General features: G+C 45.4%; 1 long non-coding RNA gene across 1 annotated transcript; it reads right to left on the minus strand.

The window, feature by feature from the left end:
- Positions 1 to 3,205: 3,205 nt before the first annotated feature.
- LOC121062211 lies at positions 3,206 to 9,807 on the minus strand. Its single transcript, XR_005815473.1, has 2 exons — positions 4,540 to 9,807; positions 3,206 to 4,166 (listed from the first exon to the last, which is right to left on the minus strand). It is a non-coding gene; the product is annotated as an uncharacterized LOC121062211 (long non-coding RNA).
- Positions 9,808 to 11,600: the final 1,793 nt, after the last annotated feature.

An 11,600-nucleotide genomic window follows, 5' to 3' on the forward strand; every position in this document is an offset into this window, starting at 1 on the left:
ACTTTCATAGCAGGTAAAAAAATAGAGACCTACACACTGTGTAGCAGTTAGGAATGATTTGAGCTGCAGGGTTGGACTAGATGAACTTCTGAGGTCCCATTCAGCCTAAATTATTATGATTCTCTGATTTTTATTTTTTATTTTCTCTCATCTAGGTTTCTAATTCATCATTCTCTTTTCTTTCATTATAGTTTGTTTCTATTAGAAAATCTCCAGTATCTGGACATTGCCTATAATGATATTAGAGTTATTCCTAATGACATCAAGAACTTAAGGTATGTAAGCAACATAAATTGAAACCGGTTCTCTACAGCATAATACCATGAATCATATTTGGATATTGATCGTATCAGTGAAAAAATGGAGAATATTCGCTGCATCCTCTCTTCCCTTTCTTCAGTCCTATGTGAAAGGCTCATTTCAGCTGAAACAGTACATGGCAGTTGTATAATTGTGCCACTTGAAGACAGTTGTAAGTCAACCTTTCCCCTGCAAAATATGATCATTCTTTCATTTGAACCATATGTGTGCACATAAACTTGATTTACATGATGAAGAAAAAGAAAATGCATTTTTAAACCATGTGTGGTGGCTTTCAAGCACTGTGAAGTGTTGGTTAGACAAGAATTAAAACCTAGCTCTATGGAAACCACCCCACAGAAACGGTAGAAAAGGAATTATTCATACATGAGATTGTGTTGCTCTTTGTTGTCCTTAATGCTGATGATCTCTGTGTACATCTAATTTATTCAGATATGCCCAGCCCAGATATTTCCTAACCCAGACATTTGAACTATAATTAGAAAACTATTGTATCTACAGTTGTGTCCAGTACGTGAAGTGCACTGTAAGAAACACATAGCATTTATGCATATATGACATCTTGGTGTAGTAGTTTATCTAATGGGAAGTAGGAAATTATATAAGCATGGTCGAGGTAGGATATAATGTGAACAGCCTATAAGTAAATGCCTGGTGGTCCTTAAAATTACAGAAAGCTTGAATGTTTGAACACTGAAGGGAACCAGCTCTCTGCTTTGCCATCTGGGGTTTTGAATCTTCCACTAATGTACCTCAGAATAGAAAATAACTTCATACACCCCTTGGTATGGAATGAAAAGATGCAAAACCAATCTCAGAAGCTCACTCATCTGGCTGCCCTTTGCTTCTCCAGAAATAACCTAAAGGAAAGATACACAGACATCACAGAAGATACTGAAAAAATATTGAAAGAGTAAGTAACAGAAATATGTTCTGTTCCCTTGACCCACCCATAGGAGTATTGTGTACAAGAAATGTGCATAACTGGCCCCTAATCAGTAATTCTACAAGCATTAATAGCGTGGAAGTTCCTACTTTGTCATTTCACTGTTCACTGTTCACATTTCACATTTCACTACGTCACTGTTTCACATGAAATTAATGCTGGTCAGTGGTATGCTCTTACATACTGTGGTATATACAATAGCGTCCATGTATGTATGCTGAGTTCAGATTTTGTGTATATCTGCATGAACATGAAACTACAATTAAGATTTATTGGGCACTGCATGCAAATTCTTCTATTTAATATTCCGAGTATTTTACATGGCCACCCATGCTCCAGACAAAATGTGTGTTGCAGCTTCACGTTCTGGCTGTGTGTCAAGCCACTCTAGTCAGAAGGGAGATTGACCTGAATCTTACAACTGAGGCAAAAATTATGTCAGCTCTCATTCCCTTCCCTTCCCTTCCCTTCCCTTCCCTTCCCTTCCCTTCCCTTCCCTTCCCTTCCCTTCCCTTCCCTTCCCTTCCCTTCCCTTCCCTTCCCTTCCCTACCCTTCCCTTCCCTTCCCTTCCCTTCCCTTCCCTTCCCTTCCCTTCCCTTCCCTTCCCTTCCCTTCCCTTCCCTTCCCTTCCCTTCCCTTCCCTTCCCTTCCCTTCCCTTCCCTTCCCTTCCCTTCCCTTCCCTTCCCTTCCCTTCCCTTCCCTTCCCCTCCTTTCCCTTCCCTTCTCTTCCCTTCATCCTTCTATTTCTGACATGTCTGTCTCCTCCTTCCCATGGGAGCCATGCAGACCAAGCATTAGTGCTAGAGTAATAATTACTATTTTGGAATAGAGTGGGCCTCTACTAAAGTGGAGCTAAGGAAGTATAAGCACCTTCTCCAGCGATGAGCCATAAATGTTCTGAGGCCAGATAATTTCTTTCATTTGTGCTTGTGAGTGAGGAAGTTGAACTGCTGTCGGCGTGGATATAGTCTTAGAAGGGTGATGCAAATTTTTTGACACAATTTCTTCCATTGCAGTTTTACTGTCTGTGACTGCTGCAGTGGACCTCGCTATGGTGAAGGACTTCAGCTCATCCAAATTTACAGAAATGTATTTAAATTTGGAAGGCTTCCCTTTTACTTCTGTGCATGCTCATCATCGTGCCTTAGAAACTTTGTGTCTCAGACTGGGGCTTGACAATGGTACTTTGCAGAAAGTGATCTGGATTACAGAAGAGAAACCATGAATGGGACAAAATAGTTCAGAAATGTGTGATCTCATGTTATGTTATCCTGTTGGACAACCTGGCACTCTGCTGGAGTGATGGATCACATGCTGTGTACCATCACCATGTCTTTCTTAAAGTGCTTTCAGCTCTGAATGGTCTGTTTCAATTCATCTCCATACTCGTTGATACGAAATGAAAGGCAGACTCAGCCCTATGCAAAATCAATGAACGCTTATGCTGACCCTATGCTCCCTCCAGTGATACCTAACAAGGTAGCAGATTCTTCCCTACTGCTATCATTGCTTTAAAAATGGATAACTTTGTTCCTGAACTAGAAATTACTATTGTCAAAACTGCAACATTTTTGCAAGCCATGGAAGGTCTTACAAATATTTTTTGGTTTATAAGCATTTTGATTACTATGGGAGAAAATATTTTCTTATTTTTTCTTTTTTTTTTTTTTTTTGAGTTCCAGTCTCCAGATCTGAAATGTCTGATGTTTTTCCAAACATTAAAAAAAAAAAAATCACCAAAGTGACTTAATGATGAAGACAGCCCGAAACAGAATTGGGATCAGAGGTCCAGCTTCTGGTTTCGTGCTCCCTAACCACAGTACTGTTCAGTAACAGTTTAGTCAATGCTTTGTGCTGTTTCCCACATTGTATCAGTGCAAGTGATAAAATATAGGAAAACAGTGAAAATCAATTACTATTTTAAGAAACAAAACTCAAAACCACAATCCTCTGATTTTATTATCAACCCAGACAGTTACAGAACTATTATGTATAGCAGCTTTTTTTTTTTTCAACTTTTAGTTAAATGAGAGAAATCCATTATGAAGGCAACTGGGACCCAGAGGCAGCCCAAGGGAAAGGAGAAGAAAAAGATAGGGGAGAGTGAAAAACTGATTACACAGGCCTTCTTTGTACACAAGTACTCCCATGGACAGGCCACCACCTGTGCTCCCGTGGTTAGATTACAGAATTTGTCCCAAAATAATTATCAGATAAAATGTATCTGTAATGTCAATGGCAGGGCCCAATACATGGACCTCCTGCTGCTCTGTCTTCAGCATTGGGCCACAAGGACAGGAATCCTCTGCCAGCTCCTGCCTTTGGCCCCCTGAGTCTTGGATGCCTGAAGACAGCTCTGTAGCATCAGTACATGGGACAAAAAGTATTCCGCCTTTCCCTACCCATCATCTCTTCTGCTTTCCACCACACATGTTATTCCTACTGGCTTGCGGCTGGTGAGCCCTGCTGAGATGTGATGACAAGGAGCTGAAACTGCATGTACACAATTTTCCCTCCTCCTCAGCAATTTTGAGTGGACTCGGTGTTGTCTGTGTGTGGCTCCCACAGCATGATAATCCATATGAGTAGGTAGGTGCAGAGGTGCCTTGGCAAGCTGCAAGGACAATTTAGGCACCTGTGGACAAAGGCCAAACCAACAATGGAGGTAGGCTTCACTCCGTCAGGTCAAAGCACCTGGAATCCGCTTTACGTGGAGCTGAAGGATGAAAGCACCTTTGTGACTCTTTCTCCACTTGCTGTACTAATTGCACTAAAAACCCCAAAGCGCTTTGTCTGCGCTAGGATTTTAGCTGGAGTCAGTTAATTCGGTTGAATGTCCTTTCAGTGCGAGTGCCCAGCTATGGGCTGCCAGGAATGGGGTCAGGCAGCAGCGTGCTCTGGGAAAGAAGTTAGAGAAATGTAAACGCAAAAGCAGAAATGGATGTTCCAGAAAGAGAACTGAAAGAGGGAATTCAGAGGTTTTTAAGAGAACTCATGGGCATTACAGTGAAGAGAGATCTGAAGGACTTTATGCAAACCATAATAAACATTATTCAAACATGAAAATCAGGGAAATGTCACTTGCATGAAGACTTTTATGAAAATTGCCATTTCCTAAGTTTAAGTCTTCGCATGCAGAGTAGGAAATAGATTTAGAGACCACAGCAGCTGCAGTGCCTACCACAGAGCAGGTGATCTGAGCAACCACCCCATGATTTTGAGAGGAACAGGAAGAAAACTCCGTGGTAAAGGAACAAGTGAGATTTTTACCTTTAAAGCTTTCTGGGACCGATGTTGTCCAGAGGATTTGTGCGTGCTGAAGAACTGATCATTCAAAATAATTCCAAAGCATCACAAATCCAGGAGTTAGCAAGATCCCCGGTAAACTTTGCAGCAGCTTTTTGCTTTCTCTCCCGTTTGTGGTGAGGAAGGTGAGCTGTGGCACTGAGGGGTACCACAGGTCCTTCTGCAACGGTAGATGCAGGCTTAGACAAACACGGCCACACACACACCCTCTGTGCTGGGGGCTTGGAGCTGGCTGGGAACAAGCCGTGAGCCTCAGTATCCACACAAATTGATATCCTCGTTATTATTATTAGCTCAAGTGCAGCACTGTTTCCCTCTGGCTTCTGGGTGAGAGCTGGGCCGTGCCAGGATGGCTTGGAGGAGGTGATATGTGCCAATAATTGCCTGAAAAAATATGTCTTTGTGAACTGTGGTCCTGTTTCTTCCAAATACAATCGCTAACATTGAACTGTTTTCTTAGGGATATCCTTCAGTGGTTTCTCACCATGTTGTAGGACTGACTGTAAAGCTTTCCAGGACTAATTAATAGACAGTGTCTACAGACTGAAGGAGTTCCAAAAGCAGTTGGGCTTTTGGGACCCGACCCACAGCCTCTCTGCCAGGCTCCAGGGGCAGAAGGCTGCACTCTGCAGTGCTAACCTGGCAGCAAGCAGAGAGTTGGCACTTGGTGCGTCTTTCACAGCGAATAAGTTGTAAAGGGACTTAAGGGGATATAGGAGTAGAGGTGGGAAAGTTTGGGGGCGTGGGAGTAAGGAGCCAGGGCATGCAGCGAACAGCGGGTGCAGTTCTGCAGAAACTGCTGTTGCACGTGGGCATTGCTCCCCCCGGGGATGAAGGCTTGCTCATCTCCAGCTTGGGGTGTTTCTGCAGACACACCTTCGGACTAGAGAACAGCATCAACACAGCAGTGCCACATTGCTGAGGTTAGCATTATGGGTTTTCTCCTGGTTTGGGCAGGCCTGGCAATTTCTGTGGCTATAGCTACAGTCAGGTGTGTTTGCACGGGCTGGTGTCCCTGAGGGCTGCACAAACCTGAACTGGCTCATGTAGGGCCAGCCCCCTCTAGTGGTGTTTTCTCGTGAAGTTTTAATGTTTTATGAGACTTGTTTTGCTTTGCTTTTTACACATAAGGCATAGTGTGAAGGGTTTGTGACACGACTGTGAGTTAAACTGTCTGACTCACTTGCAGGCTGGCTTGCCCTGCAGAACAATGCTCAGGGAGCCAGTTACCTCCTGAAGTTTCCATGAAAGTGTGAAATGAAAATTGTGATCAAACCAGACAAACCTCAGCAAAGCTGCTGCTTGGCAGATGAATGCACAGCTTTTCAATTCAACTCAAACTCTTATCTCCTACGTGAAAGCCTTCGAGCCTTATTTGTCTTTTTCTTCATCTAGAGTACACCAAATGCACCCTCTAAAACTATCCTTGAGCATTTTACTAGTGGTATTTATCACAGGATAACTTAAAGTGTCTGACCCACATGCTGGAGCATAGGCATCATATTTTTCACATGAATGCATACACACACAGTTCATTCTTAGTTCCTCAGAAGAAGGACTGGCAAACCTTAAATTTCAGCCAGCTTGTGTTGGGGGCCTCAGTTTGATCTCCCCACTAACTTGGAATTTTGAAATTGTCACAGGTACCCTGGGGGCAGAGGGCAAAGCTTTTGTGAGACCAGAAGAAAAAGCACTAACTTGTTCTAGTGAAAGGTCATTAAAAATATAACTCTGATTTTCATGTCATGGTTAGCTAGCTCAGCAGTGGCTCATTATTGCTGATCAGTACACATCATTCCTATTTCTCAGATGTGGCCCTGTTTGGAGACAAGAGGCCATAATTGAACAAAAGGTAAATTTGGCATTTCTTGATTTTACAATGGGCCCTATGCCTTTAAACACACCCATGTCTATGCATGTGTGCACGCATGCGTGTGTACAAGGAGCTGTGTGTGGACATATGTGTACAGGCAGGGAGGATTAGAGAGGAAGGGAACCTTTTATTGCAAGTCCTTTTGGGATTCAGCGCTCCAGCCAGCTGGAAGGAGGCTTAAGGGTGCAGGTGGTGTGGATGGTGCAGAGAGACACTCCAAGAGCTCTTCCCTTTTCATGCAGAGGATAAAGTAATCATGAGCAACATACACCCATGTGCTGATTTTGCACAGCCAGTGGGGAGGGTTTGGGCCACAGATAATAACCATCAGGCATGTCCTGTCCCATTGTCTAAGGAGGAGAAGATGATGTTTGAGGGCTGTGCGCTGCACGCCTTGGTCGCGTGGCTACTTTTTGTACCTGTGAAATACGGCAAGGTTTCTGGGCCCAGACTTGGGGCTGAGCGTTGCCCATCAGGAGCATGTACTGCAGTCACCCAGTCCCTTCTGGAACACGTCCTCCTCCCAGGAAGCAACCGCTACACCGCAGCACCGCAGCTATGTGTTAGGCAAGCACAGGAAAGAAGTGCATGTGCCAGGGAGTGGAGTTCACAACAGGAAAATCTGCAACGATCTGTGCTTAACTGCTCCGTCCTGTTGCCCCATCACATTTACAAAATTCTCAACAGACGTGCTCCTGCTACTGCTTTCCATTCCTTTCTGCTCCTCATTTCCTCCTCTCGCTGGTCTCACAGATACAGATCCCTGCTGTCCTTGGTCTGTCCTGCTGCCCAGCTTCTGGCCCTGAGCTGTGCCGAATCCCTTTGGAGGTCAAGCCACATTTTTCTGATCAACGTGTAGAAAACACCCCTCTTCATTCCTTTGGGTGATGCACAGTGCAAAATGTATGCGATGTCTTGTTTTTCAGCGCCTGGCCACCTGTGGCTGAGAATCCCAGGGCTGGGCACGGCAGCGTACCAGCTTGTACAGGCACACAGCTGAGCCCTGAACACCAGACTGGCCACTTGAGGTTCGTATGAGCAGCTGACAAACATCACACAGCTAGAAGCTGAAGCTTATGTACAAATTTCACAATTTCCTGTGGCCCCGGCGTATGAAACGCCACGTGGTGGGTCATCTGCCACGTGAGGCTGTCGCTTGAGGGGCACCCTGGCACCCTCACTGCTCATTCCCAGCACAGCCCTGGGACTCCCTTCTCACTCCGTGACTCCCAGGTACACGGCAGTGTCACTGTGCAAATGCAGGCATTAACCCATCATTCCCTCCTGAACAGGGAGAGAACAAAACACCAAACCTTTTGCAAAAAGCAGGAAATCCCTGGATCGGTTTTTATTTCACAGAGAGTGATTCGGTGTCAGCAACTTTTCTCTTGTTCCTCCTTCCCTAGACCCAAGCAGAACTCATGAGTGAAGTCCTGGGTCAACACAGGTTTGGTGTTTATTGGAGGGTTTTGTACAATATCCGTGGTCAGTCAGAAGTTAAGCGGCAAACAGTGAATATTGCTGGGAAAACATACGGGTAAACTCATCACACTCCTCTGGTGGGCACTGAGCACAGTGCTGGGATGAGACCTTCATAGAGATGGGCCCTGGACCCAGCATCAGAGGCCGGAGCCAAAGCCAGCAGATGTGCTGGTCATGGATCTCCCCATCTCTTGGAAGGAGCAACTGGGAGGTGACTGGGGCTGCAGGAGCCATGGGGAGGGGTCACAGCCATCTCCATGTGGCACGTCCTGGAGTAGCAGTTGTGCACATTTGCTTTGTAAAATGAGAAGTGCACGCATTAACCAGCCAGAAAACAGTTATGAAATAGGAACTTTTGAAGTAGGATACGCTGGTAGTTATTTCCGCTTTCCCATCAGCCTGTCAAATACAGAAATCCTGGGGATCGGGGTCAGGCCTCCCTAACTCCGGTACAGAACTTGTGCCTGACCACTGGGGCTGACTGAAGGAGCCCAAACGCAGTGCTAGACAACATGGCGAGAGCTAGGTGACTTTAAAGGCATTTAGAGGGGAATCTGGGACACTCAGATCCCCCACGTTAAGCACATTCTGTTGTGAGAGGTGGCTGATGAGTGTAGCTGCTAACATTTTGACTAAACCTGATGAAACACGAAAGAAACAAAATTCTCTTCACTATAAGGAATAGAGAGGGCTTCTTCACCCTTCCCCGTGCATTTCATCCTTCCTGAGAATGTTTCCCTCTATCACTGTTGTGTCTGAAGGTTAGGGAAGAAAGATGCACCTCTGCTCAGGATGCTGGCCTAGATCCACGGTATGCTTCCAGCTGTACCAGCAGCTTCCTCCGGGCTGCTGCAACCCCACTCTGCTTCCATTTTGCTCTCTGCAAAATGATGCTAACACTTTTCTCAAACTGCTCATCTCTCCAGGTTTTCTCACTTCAGTGACTTCTCCATCTTTTGTTATGCTTCCAAGCAGCCACGGGGCTCTGTTTCAGTCACAGACCCCCACATTTTTTTTCTAGGATGACATAGAACCATGTGGACTTCATTCCCAGCTGAAATGGGAATGAACTGCCAGCACTGTGCTGAGTAGCTTATCCTGCCACGGGGCTTTTCTACAAGGGCAACATGGCTATTAAAACCAGATGTTACTAGGTGTTACTACGGGCTCAGTTAGATTAGGAAATCCTCCCTTACAGGAGAAGAATGGACATATCCTCTGTGCTGTCTGAGCATAAAAATACTGCTCATATTCTTTTGACTCATCCATGAAATGTGTCAGAGGCCTGAAAACAGGTCCTGTGCCTGTAAAACCATTCCTGGCTTGATTTAGTTTCACTTTCTGAGAAACTGGGGAGTGGGAACTTGATTTACAGTAACTGTTGGACTGAGATGTGAGCACAGTAAAACAGCTCCCGGTTCCAGGTGAGGCAAATAAATTCTCCTTCCCCACACCGTGCTCCTTGATGTGCAATAGCGGCCTTTGTCAGCTGCTTCAGAGGCGCTGGCTTGCTTTGAACTGACCACAACACCACCTCTGTTCTGCTTTATGGGAGGCACCCTGATGTCTTCCTGGGAACGCTGCTTCGTGCTGTCTTGTCGGGCAGCAGCAGGCCTTTCCAGGTCTTGCCAAGGACCAGTCCGTCCAACTAACTCTACAGCACCTCTTATTTTCTTCTGGCTGACACCACCATGATGAATTTGCTTCCTTTTTCTTTGCTAACATCCTCCTCAGTATCACTCTTACATTACGGAATAGCATTTCCACACATAGAAAGCAGTCCTTCCACAAGGTATTGTACTGTATCATGAGGAACACATCTCACAAAGGAATTCAAGTGGGCTGTGAGGCCTGCTAGCAAATAAAACAGGCCTAGGAGAAGAGAGGCTGGTAACATTAGATGTTTGCCTCTTGGTTTAATTTTGCCTCTGTGGACAACTGGAAAGGGCTTGACTGAAAAAGCAGAGAAAGGAAATCCAAGAACTGCTTCTGCTCTTTGTAGAAGTGAGGTGAGTCAGATTATTTCAGCTAAATGGCACAGGGACAACAGAACAAGCTGTCAAAATCAGTCCAGCTGAGGTCCTACAAATGTCCGTTGTCCAAACAGTTCTGGGTGCTTCCCTGTTCACAGCATCCGCAACACAGTGCTGGGCATTTCAGTAAGATCATGTTTTAGCTATTAGCTGAAAGTTGCCCCACAAGCATTCCCTGAGCTCTGCTACAGGAAGGATCAGTCCATCACTCAAGCTGAATTCCCCTTTTCCAAATCCTATTCCAGTAGGAAACTGGTATCGAGTTGCCCAGACTAGGACAGGGGCCTGAGGAAGAGGAGGAGACCTCTAGGCAGTTTTTACTGTGAAGGACTATGGGTATTTAGGGCTCCATAAGATTGCCAATTTTGACTCAGTTTCTTCTTAATTCCGATCTCAACGCCTTTTATTGGATCCAGGCTGTTGGTGTCTGGTTCCCTGTGCACTGCATGGGGAGGTGGGTGCTCGCCCTAGGCCCAGGGAATGAGCGCTGTCACCACAGATCTCTGCCATGGATGTAGCCCCTCTAGCTGGGCAGTTCAGTCTCCAACTGCTGCTGCTTCCTTGTGTCAGATTTCCCCATGTGGTGTTCTGCTCATGCCTTTAGAGCATCTCTCTACATCTCACCTACATAGGTACCCCATGGTATTTTCATAGGTACTCACCCTTAGGTCCACAAATCTTGTACAAAGTCTGGTTCTTGCTCACCAAAACTTGTCTACTTGCTGATTCTTCTGCATAACTCAGCTGTTTTTGCAGGCAGACAGTACTTTGTTACATCTTCCCCTGTATATCCAGCGTGTTCAGGGATTTATTTAGCCCCAAATTCCCCCTGCTAGTCAGTCCTGCCTTTGGAGCAGTTGTTACTAGGTTGGTACTGGGTTTAGTTTGATTGCAAATAACTGAACATTAAATATAAACTGAGGGGAAATCTGCAGGGTGGGAGGAAGAGGTTTTTTTTTTTTCCCTTGAGACATACTCAGTCAAAAAGTCAAAATAAACAAACCTTCAGCAATTTGGTGGCGGGAAAAATACATTTAGGGGGATGCCATCACTTTGTGGAAAGTGAGAAATTGGCAGCTACCAAGCTGTAAGCTTTCCTGAGGATATGAGCAGTTACACCAACCACTGACAGCCACAAGTATTTTCTTCTAATTGAAATCATTAATTTCTAAATAGGAAACACAGCAAAAATGAATTACTTCAGTCCAATCCCCATTTGCTGATGTGAAACACCAGTATCTATCACAACTTAAAAGTCTAGACCCTTGACTTTCTCCTTTTCATCTGTGATCACTCCAAACCCCCAGCAGCTCTCATACTCTGCGTAACAATTCGCTGCTCAGAATAGATATGCTGAGGAATTTGTGACCCAGACCCCTCTCAACACCAGGGGTTGCTTCACAAGATCAGGATATCAGGGCATCACGTACCACCAAGGGAACCTGCTCACTGTCACAGAGCCAGAGGAGCAGGTGAGGGGAAGATGTCTCTTGGACTGCAGTCCAAGCACCCACGTGGAAGGGAAGAGCCCGAGACCTGTGCTTGGTGGACTCCCATAACACTCAAATTAAGCAGCAGTTCTGGGCACTGCAACATGGATGTCTGCACCAGCAAATTGTTAGAATAAATGTGGCACA

Source organism: Cygnus olor, chromosome 1, assembly GCF_009769625.2.
Source record: "Cygnus olor isolate bCygOlo1 chromosome 1, bCygOlo1.pri.v2, whole genome shotgun sequence".
Classification (NCBI taxonomy): domain Eukaryota; kingdom Metazoa; phylum Chordata; class Aves; order Anseriformes; family Anatidae; genus Cygnus; species Cygnus olor.